General features: G+C 34.8%; 1 pseudogene; it reads left to right on the top strand.

Moving 5' to 3' along the window:
- Nucleotides 1-548: 548 nt before the first annotated feature.
- The window catches only part of LOC149210839 (pyruvate decarboxylase 2-like), a 64,507-nt pseudogene continuing 53,755 nt past the window's right edge, over nucleotides 549-11,300 (top strand).

Below are 11,300 nucleotides of genomic sequence, written 5' to 3'. Positions count from 1 at the left end.
GACACAAATTTACGAAAAATTTCACCTTGGAGTCTTCTTTAGTTTTTTCAGACTCTCTAAAATTGAAAAACGCCGAGTTTCTCCTATACTGGACTCGTTAAAATTTCACAGTAAATGACCTGTTCGATTACAAACAGGAACGGACCACTCCTTCTTAGGGTCCGAATCTAAACTAAGTTGGAATCATCTGAAGGATGAGCTTACAATCAAGCATATGTTATCCTCCTCAAGCTTGTAAAAAATAAAGAGGTACTTGCCAGAAATGGTGGGGGAAAAGAGAGAAGAATGAACCTATTTGTTATCCTTTGTTACAGAAGAAACTTATCACCACTCTTGAACACGACACGTTTCATTCACCTGGGTTGGGAAATCCTTTGCCTTAAAGCTGATAAAACCACTTTGAAAGTCTTCAACCGTTTTTGGGTATTAACTTTGGGTCAATCGTCACCAAGCCATCTGTCGTGTCGTTATGTGTTCAAGAGGTCTCTGCAAATAAACCATTCATATAAAGTCTTTTGTAACACAAAAGTTTTAGAGATTCTGGAGCGATGGAGGCTGGTTATGGGCTTAGGGTTTCAGAAGCGATCTGCACTGCCGTGATCCCAAAAGCTCTGCTCTACTTTGGAACGACTAGAGGCCTGACCGCGGGATACTCAGAGCTCGCTATTTCCTTCTGGTTCTGGGCCGGACCTCATGATGGAAAGGACCTTTATTTTTCAATCCTCAGCAAACAGAGACTGGTGCGGGTACCATCCTTTTGGGCGCAGAACGATAACCTCAGGGCGGCAATAGAAACCCTTTCTCATCGCCCGAAGGTTATTACTCCAAATCGACCGATACGTACCCCGTCTCGCCTTGAAGCACCCTTCTCCGCGAATGTTTTGCACAGGCCTGGCAGATCTGCCTGCGAATATGTCAAGAGATTGGCCAATCTATTGAGCGTCAGGCAAATTTCCATTCAGGCGCCTCATGCATGCAAACTCAGGGGATGGCCTAAGGCAGAATCGTGCCTACAATCGTTGGCAAGGCCCTACCCTCGCAAATCCAGTCGGGATCCTTATGATACGAATAGAGGTCACGCGCATTGTTTTGACAGAGGGCTCGCAGACTACGTCAGGCAAACGAGAGATAGACCCAACCGGAGGCCCGATCTGGGAAACGGCTCATCATATAGGGCCACACATTGTAGACTTGGGGCGGATCTATCAGATCGGGCCCAATCCAGGCAGAAGCAAAATAAAATTTCGCCAGATCCAGAATACAAAATCGAAAAACGGGACGTGATCAAGGCAGACACAGCGAATCTGAAGCCAATCTTTATCAGATCAACAGAAGGCAGACACGTTTGTATGCAGATCTGGGAACGGATGAGTGTTTTGGAGTTAAAAAAAGAGATCCAAGACAAACTGGGAATTCCAGTTGCATTACAAATCCTAATTTTTTCTGGGCTCTGCTTGCAGGAGCAACACTCACTCCAGCATTACAGGGTTGCAAAGGACTCAACTATTATCCTTAATCATCGATTGCGAGGTGGATCTAAGGGAGCTACCTCAAAACCTACATGTACTTATCGCGATGCAGCAAAAGGGGAAGAACCTCGAAAGGGGAAAGAATCTACAGCTGTTAATGCCCCCCCAGGGCATTATATCGTGGATCAAGTGCCAGAGAGCCCCTCCATTCCGCTGGATTTACCAGAGGTAAAGTACATATTCTCAGATCTACAAAAAAATGTTGTTATTTGTAGATTTAATGGTTTTTGGCCAAGAACCGATGCTTTGTACCAATGGATTCACACGGTCTGGACTAAACACTGCCAGATCCACCTATGCTCTAAGGGTTTCTTCATAGTAAACTTCCTCGTAGAAGAAGAAAAGGAAAAAATTCTCAATGAAGGGCCATGGTTTTGGGGCAGTGCGGGACTGTTCGTTACCCCATGGTTCCCGGAGTTTGATGCAAACACTATGGTGGTATCAAGGATGCCAGTATGGGTAAGGCTGCATAATCTTCCGATACATTTTTGGCACTACAAGGCCTTATCAGTTATAGGGAATACCCTTGGCAGAATGTTAAAGATTGATTCAGAGAGACACTTGAAAGGAATCTTTACTTTTGCTAGGATGTGTGTCGAGGTAGATCTTAGCCAAGGACTACCTGAAAGCATCATTCTGAACTTCAACAACTCACAGTGGAAACAACCTTTGGACTATGAGAATACAGCATTCAGATGCAGGGGATGCCAACAAACAGGTCACTTGTTCAATGCATGCAAAAGTCTCAACAAGAGCAAGCCGCAACAAAGGAAATCCAAAGGATGGCAGAACATAGATGATGTAGTCAAGAAGAGAGCCGCGGAAAAGAAAGCCTCTTCGACAACAGAAGACGAAGAAACAGAAGCAGAAGAGGATGATACCACCATAGAGGAGGTTGAAACAGAGAACCAGAAGGGAAACATATCAGACAACAAGGCTCCAAATCAGGCAGAGATCCACCAAAATCAGGCAGAGATGATAAGCATGGACCAAAGCATGGGAGGCATCAAACGGCATCATCACTCAGATACTTCAGATTCAGACAAAGAAACAGGCCCTCAGAATGCAGAAACACAGTTAGTCATTGCTTCGACCGAGCCCACTCAAGGAGAGTGGCGCAAGGTGGAAAAGAAAAAGGGGAGAAAAACTTTCTCTTTCCTTCCCCTTTTCTCTTTTCTTATCCTTTGTGCACGTTAGTCTTCTAACGTTGTGTGGGGTGCGAAAGCACTCGAGCCCATGTGGCAACTTACAGAATGCTTCACTGCATCTGCTAGTGTAACTTTTCATTAATTCTTTAATAAAAGGTTACCGTTTTTTTTCCTTGGAAAAAAAATAAACCATTCATATGCAAAATACTTGTCATCCATTTGACCATCCCTGAGTCAGTCCTTACAGCAACATTTCTTCAACTTGAACAATGATTTCGTGTTATGGGCTTGCCTGCAATGGGTCGCTTTCTATCGACATCAACACATTATCTAGAAAGATGACTTAGAAATCGTCAGTACCTTGAAGTCTGCATGCATCAATGGCAGGTTTCTCGCCTTTGACGACAGTTTACATCATTGACTTTCGATCGAAGGATTCCGTGACGTGTTCGACATCAACCCATTCATTCACATTTCATGGATTGTACTAGGTACTTTGAGAACCATTGACATTACTGGTGGTCTCTCTCACACTTGTTAACAGTTTACATCATCGACTGGTAATCAAGTGGTTTCTACCATGTTCGACATCAACTCATTTATTCGCATGGATAGAATCGTACCAATTCAGGAAGTAGAGATGAATACCCTGGATCTAGTTTCCACCATCCAGGCTGCGAGGAGTTTTGTATTCATTATATAGTAGACTAATCATAAACAGATGGTTGTGTCCATACTGTGTCTACAAAAGTCTACGATTGTGATGTACTGCAAAATCATTCTTGTATCAGAGCAGTAGTTAGATTGTTAGTTAAAGTTTTCAATCTGAGTATGGGAATGCCTACCTCAGCGATGATATCATCTTATATATGTATTTTGTGTTGAATATTTGCAGGTTCTGACCAGGCTCTCCGCAAGATACTCCTTGAAATGATAAAGTACTTCACCCTTCCTAGATCATATAAAACTCTAATCTACTACAGGCTTCGCACTTTAGGGGGCAATCTGTTACACTAAAAAATGTCACCATGACTATTTGCAGTTAGTATGGCTCCATCCACTGTCATACTATCCTCCTTGGCAAGTCTCATGCCTCTGCTCTTCATGTCAAACTTCAAGAAAGAGAGAAAAGTCATTTAAAGTCAATTATCTCTGGTACGCAGTTTCTCTTAGCCTTACCTGCGTGTACGCAACCCAAGTTCACAATACCTGCGTATTTGTACGCTCTGTATGTAAATGGGTGGGTTCGTACCCCTGTAAAGGTCAAAAGGCGCGAGTTTCATCTTAAAAAAGTTACTTGTGGTCATTTCTAGAGTCTTCTAGAAGCTTGTTTGACGTGTATGAAGCGCCTCCAGATGGTTCATGTATCCCTACCACAGAGGAACTTATCCCATCAAGAGGGGAGCTATCCCATCCAAAGAGGGGCTTATCCCATTGATGGTGGACCTGAATAACTTCCTCTAGAGCACTATAAATATAGGCATTGGGCCAAAGGGAGGGGAGGTTGAAAGCTGAATATTCCTAAGGGTAGATGCTGCTGGAATTAGGACTTCCTTGTAGAAGCTTGTGAGGAGAGATTACCATCTTTGCTTGTTCTATTTGGAAGTGGGTGAGCTGATCAAAGTAAAGGAGAACTCTTGTGGACCCTGGGAGGGACTTGCACAACACCAAGGCTCAGGTTGTAATGGTTCCTTTTGTTACCTTTTAATACAAATTAGTCCATTCTTCTCAACAATTTGTTATTTATGAGTTGTTTCATATACTCCTTGGTCTATATGTTAAATATGTTTTATTTTATGTGATATTCAGGTGCTATTTAATCGTTTGATTGTTAGTGAATGCAGGTTTCGAAGGGAAGGAGGAGCTCATCCGGATCAACGAAGCTAGACTACTACAACAGCGTTGGGTTGCAGGTAGGATCTAAACACTTGATTTCTCATATTGTAAAAGCATATTTAGAGAAGGATTGCTCTTGTTTGTCATTAGAAATACTTAGGCTTCTAGGGAGGTCGGTTGTGTCCGCACTAACGACTCTTTCCGTGTGACACCATGTCCCCCTCGGTGGTGTCTATGATTTAAGGTGATCTTAGTGGCCATATTGCTAGGGACCTACAAAAGGTAACTAGGGTGGGATGCCCTCATACTTAAACAGATGAATCTACTCCGTCTCTGGTTTTTTGGGAGGCTTATCGTCTTTGCGAGAGTACTTGTCTCCTTCTTACTAAGGTTTGGGAAGCTCAAGGATAATCGTAAATGTATGATTTTTGACCAAATTTGTCTTATAGTCGTTCGATATTGGGTTTCATCTCCAACTAGTTGTGACTATCATACAAGGTTTGATTGCTTGTTGATCTCATACAATTTTTTTTGTTTTAGGAGTGCATTGTTTTGGTTACTAAGACGATTAATAAGAACATCACTTAATAATTTTTTTGTAAAATCTATATCATTCATCGTGGCATCCACTAGACCTGGCCATTAGTCTCGCCGACTGTAGGGTCTTCCTCCACTTTCTATGGAGGAATTTATGAGTGAATTAGATTATCTTTTTACATAAACAAAGTTTCCAATCAAATGAGAACTATATCGAGTTCTCACATTTTATAGGTAGCAAAAAATTATCCAATTTTGAAAAATGTTGATTTAGAATACACCGTTTTTTCAGAGCATATTTTTGACATTTCAAATTTTCTTATGTATTAAGATTTTTAAAATGTTAGTAATTTTCATGTTGATTTCAAAAAACGTTGATGCGACATCGACACTTTTAACAATTTAATAATTTTTGAAATAGTTGTCTTCTTCTTCCTCCCTGAGATATATATTTTTTTTCAAGTGCTTTTCAAGTTTGTCTTTTCTTTTTGTTTTTCTTTTCGATTCTTTTTATAATGAATTTTTCATTTTTTGCATAGTTGAAAAAAATAGGTCAATATTTTAAAGTTACGATTTTCTATATATTTATGAATCGTTAATTAATATTTAAATATACATCAAATAATTCTTACTAAAAAGGTATAATTTTAAATATTTGACAAAAAAAATACACATTAAAAAAATACAAAATTTTGATATTTTTTTGCCAAAAATAACATGTTAAATAAATGATTTTTATGGGAAAATTTCAACAAAAATGTTTAAAAAATTAGCATTTTTTATGAATTGTATGTCAAAAATTAATAATATTCACAATTTTTCCTTATTAAAAAATAATGATTCATATAAAAATTAAAGTGAAAACCAAGTAATAAAAATATTAAACATATAACAACAATAGTTGAATATTTATCTTACCATAAAATCTCAAAGTCAAATCATTACAAGTATAACTAATAAATAGTTCTCAAAATTGAGCTTGATTTGCAAGCATAAATTAAATTTAATCAATAATATCATATAATCCATGCTCATCATCTTCTTGAGTTTCATTATTGTCTTTTTCCATAGTATTATGTGCTTTAGTGTGGTCATTTTCCTCTTCTAATAGATCTTTGATGTCTGCAAATCTCCAAAAGTATCATTTTCCAATCATTCCATCTAACGGTTGTTGAGGTTCCTTTGATTTTTTTTCCACACATGATTCATTAAAATTCCCTTTCATCAAACCAATTTCTTGCATTGCATCTATAAGAAATGTAATAGCATTAATTCTTTATTGAATAAAACTGCATTGTAGTGATTTTTTTCAATAGCTATGCAATTTCGTCTTATTTGTAGGCAACATGCTAGTGTTGTACCTAATCATCGAGTAAAAAAGAAATAATTAAGTAAATTAATATAACACTTAATATATATATATATATATATATATATATATATATATATATAGATATATATATATATATATATATATATATATATATATATATATAAATTCAATATGATATAATAAAATTTACCTGAACCTCAGAACAGATCCAAAACCCAATCCTTCATTTGAGCATAAACCTATAAGATAGTTAATCGATGCCTGCGATTTTTGATAAATGTTAATTATCTCTCATTTTGCATCTTTATCCTCATATGCGAGTTTTCTTACAACAACATCATGAACCATTACCTGGCTATGACTCTTTCCATCTACTAGATTCATAAGAAAAGGCTTATAACTATCATCTTTTGTCCAAGATTGAACATGAATGAACTAACAATCAATGATCTCTACAACCAATAAGATTTGATTTTTGCCTATACCATGAAATAATAAAAAATTAATTAACTTGTACATAAATATATATATTTTTAACATTAACCAAACATATAATTCCAATGCCTTAAAATGTGAGTTTCATCCTTGAGTTTGCTTTTCCCTTGAAGCTTGATAATATCATTGTAAATTGTGTGTCTCAATGAAATTCCACAAATCTCCAAAATGGTGATGTTGTGACTTCTTGAAATCCCTTGACCACTTTACTAAAAGCTTTATAGCTATAAGGCTCATTATCATATTCAATGTTTGAGAAATTGAAACCATGAGCAATATCTGCAATAACTAGGGAATATTCCCTTTCAGGTATGACATTTGCAATGTCTTGAAAATCACGTAGTATTATTTGATATCGGACATTGTCGAACCTATTCCGAATGTAATAATTAATACGAGGATCAATTTCAACATTCTTAAGATGTTGCTTTCTTTGCCTTTCCAACTTAATTTTTTCAATAAAGGTTTTGAAACTATTTAGTACTACATCTGCATCCTTCTTTGACATATTTAATGAAATAAACAAATATATGTATAAATAATAAAATAAAAATAGTTTACATATAAATAAAATGAATGTATAAATCAACATACCTTTTTGAACGTATGATAACAATATTTTAATATTGTTGTAGAACTTGAATTTGGGTAGTTGCATACAACGTCATCCCAACTCAACAATATGTTCTTGTATTTTTATATGAACCTTATGATTGAATAAATAATGTAAAAGTGCTAATATAGTGATATGTATAAAAAATACTACCAACAACAATATGTTATATTTAAAGGAAAATTATAACAAAAAAATAAGTAAAAATAATTTTGCAAACTTACTTTGAAATTTCTCGCACATTTCGACCAATGATAATTCACCTAACTTCACATGACAATATTTTTTTTATAAGTTTGTCATCCTTCACTCCTTGCATTGCTCTTCAACGTGTGATAGTCATATCATCTGGAAGATTCTTCATTTCTGGACCTGTCTTATTGCTGATACATATTAAGGGTTTAGACTTTTAACCTTCTGATTTTTTATTGCAATATTCTCCCACATGTTGAAAATATTACCAATCAAATCCCATACTTCCTCAGTTCTAAATGACAACTAGAAGATGTTATCAATAAGTCTAAATACTTCTGATCTTAGTTTGCCACCTTTTTTATTTATTTTTTCCTCAATTTGATAACATATTTCCATACAATGTTCTTTCCGAAATCTTAAAGTAAACTTTGCCTTATCCCCACCACATTTTTCTTCAAATTCACTATGAATAAATCTAGCCCTTTGGATGAAATTCACAAATATCCTATACTCATGGTTTGTATTATGATCCTATGCCAATAAATTTGATTTGTATATGTTAATCTAGCATAAAATATTCATTTCACTATTCCAAAAAGTGGGTTATAGGGATATTCCTCCATCAATTGTCTTCTAGCCTCTGCGTAGTATTTCCCCCCAATTATATAATAATTGTATTCAAAACATTTTGACCTATCAAATGTCTCTTTGTTGGGAACTTGAATTGGATCAACCAAAACCACATAATCAACCACATGTGCATATGGATTATACTTAAGAAATGTTTCCAAGTTATGAACATGCAAGTGGTGTGGCTTTCTAATTTGAAATTTAGATTGTTCTTTATTTGGCTTATATAATTGGTTGAAATTAAGTTGAAATGTGTGGCCACCCTCAATTAAGTTTCTCTTCCTCAACATATTTCAAATGACATTTTGTTGTGCTTTAATAATGTTATTCTCTAAATCAACACCTAGTGTTATGATCTCCCTACTGTCTTTTGAGCTTTCACTATGATCTTCATTGGTGGCCATGAGTTTTTCAGAATGACCAACTTTTGATTTTTTCCTCCTATCAGTTAACAAATTTTCTTCTAAATAAACAATCTCCTTGTCATCAACTAGAGGAGAGACATTCGTGGGATTTCTTCTTTTTTTACTTCTATTATTTTTCTCCTTTTTAACAGGAGTTTCAATCTCATTCTCACTAATGGAAACATATTCTTGAGCTTTAACTTCCACATCTTCAAAAGTAACATGTCTAGCTTTACTAGATTGATGCATTTTAGGATTCTTTGTTGGTTCCCTATATGTACACTTGTAGTTTCATGAACTATTATTTTTTGCTTGTTTACCATATTTTCTTCTGTCTCTGTGTGAAAATTATTGACCACCTTCATAATATTTGGCTCCATATAATAGATTCCCTCCAACATAATTGAAATACTAAAAACAAAATCCTATCAAACAAAATATAATATGTCAATGATAAATAAGTTATAAAAAATATAATGATACTTACAATAATGCATAACACATAAATATAAATAAGAAAACTTACAATGTTATTATTAATGTTGATTTTGATTTCCTCACACATCTTTGTAGAATCTTCATTTGGTCATACTTTCCCTTTAAGAGATGAAATCTAACCTTCTCACGTGTCTTGACCAATTTTGTAAAAACATAAACAATCTTTGTATTCGGCACCAAACATATGTCTCATACTTTTCCCATCACCTCATAACTTCCACCATTGTAAATCATACCACAATATAGATATATGTATACATCTTCATTGATTTCTCTATCTTTAACATGCCATGTAAATTTCGTTTTATTTATTTCTCGTGCCATCTTCCATTCTGAAATAACCTTCAATGTATTTGAGGGGCCAGTTGCATGAATTTTACCATGTGTCTCAGTTCAATTTTGTTCAACAGTATTCATAAAGGGTCCACCTGCAACTTTAGATGTTACAATTATTGTCGTTGATCCAAAAACAGTCACAAATACCTTATTTGACGTCATATTCCTAATAATAAAAACTAAACATATAAGTTTATATTTTATTATCATAGGATAAATACATATTGAAATTGAAAATAACAAAAATTATAATTTTGAACTAAATTTTTATTAAAAAAAACAATCAAAATCTACAAATGCCACAATATAATAATAATAATAATAATATGCTACTATAAAACATTGTTTTTAAAACAAACAATAACGATATATATATATATATATATATATATATATATATATATATATATATATATATATATATATATATATATATATATATATATATTAATTAATTGTTATGCTATGCCCTTTCGGCCCCAGGCTAGGTGGAGGGCTAATTCTTAGAATCGACTCCTTGCCCAGCTAGGTTGCCCATGCCCTCTCAGTCCACTGCTAGGAGGGGGGATGATTTCCTGTCTCACCCGTGTCATCTTGGACCCTTGCTAGGTGGGGGGTCAATTGCATGGATCGCCCATGCCCTCTCGACCCCCTGCTGGGCAAGGGGCTCTTGAGAATTGCTCCCGCATGCCCAAAAGGGTTGAGAGGGCACAAACCGATGTGCCCTCTTGGGTCGGGTGGGGGCTGTGGGGTTCTCATAATTTCCCCCCTTTCCCAGAGAACATGTTCCCTCTCGCCCCCTACAGGGCAAGGTGGCAGGGGCAGCCCAGGAACAGGGAGCCAAAAGAGCGTGGGCGATACCATGAAAATTATATTTTTAAAATTTTTTGAATTTCATTTTTTTTTTTTTTTTTTTTTTGTTATTCAATAGAATTTCATTTTATTGTTTTTTTTTTTTTAGTATGTGTCCTCCTTGCTATAAACCGGGTCACCTCAAGGGGATTTGAACTTGGTTTTTCCTTGTTTCAACGATTTCACAAATTTCAAACTAACAAATTGAGTTGCCCCCCGAATGAATAAAAATGTAGAAAAAAATGAAGTTAAGAAAAAAAAAATGAACAGTGGTTTTTTGATTTCGAAGCCCTAGAAATATGATTTTTATTATTTTTCTCCAATCCTGTAGATATGAGTTTTTTTTAGTATTTTTCCTTATAAAACTCTAAAAATGTGATATTTTTATGTGGTTTCCCCCCAAAAATATGATATTAAAAAAAAATAAAAAATAAAAATAGTTTTTCAGCATAAAAACAAATGCGAAAATATCTCATTGAATGCATTCTCGATGACAATGTAGCTTATCCGCAACATAGCTCCAAGTTTTTTAACTAATCCTATGGAAGACTAAGGAATAGTAATAATGAAAGTTATTATATAACGAAGATTTTGGGATTACTTTAACACTTCTTGAATGTGGGATTAAAATTTGAATATATTTGTGTGTGTGTGTGGATTAAAGTTTCTTAAATGTGGGATAAAATCAAATATAAATAATGAAAATTAAGTTAAATACCTAGTTAATGTTAAATAACTTAAATAAAATATTTGTTTTATTTCGAAGGAATGTGTTAAAGAAAAATTTGTGTGGAAATTTATAATATAAAGTAGAGTCAAAATTTTCAAGACAAAAATTTAGTAAAATGTTTTCAAATCAATTTTAGAGAGAAAATTTGAAGGGAAATATTTCAA

Source organism: Pinus tabuliformis, chromosome 1_2, assembly GCF_031772625.1.
Source record: "Pinus tabuliformis cultivar Carrire ecotype Pingquan chromosome 1_2, CPIR1, whole genome shotgun sequence".
NCBI lineage: Eukaryota > Viridiplantae > Streptophyta > Pinopsida > Pinales > Pinaceae > Pinus > Pinus tabuliformis.
Note: the sequence above shows the minus strand (reverse complement) of the source record. Positions and strands in the feature narration are given on the sequence as shown.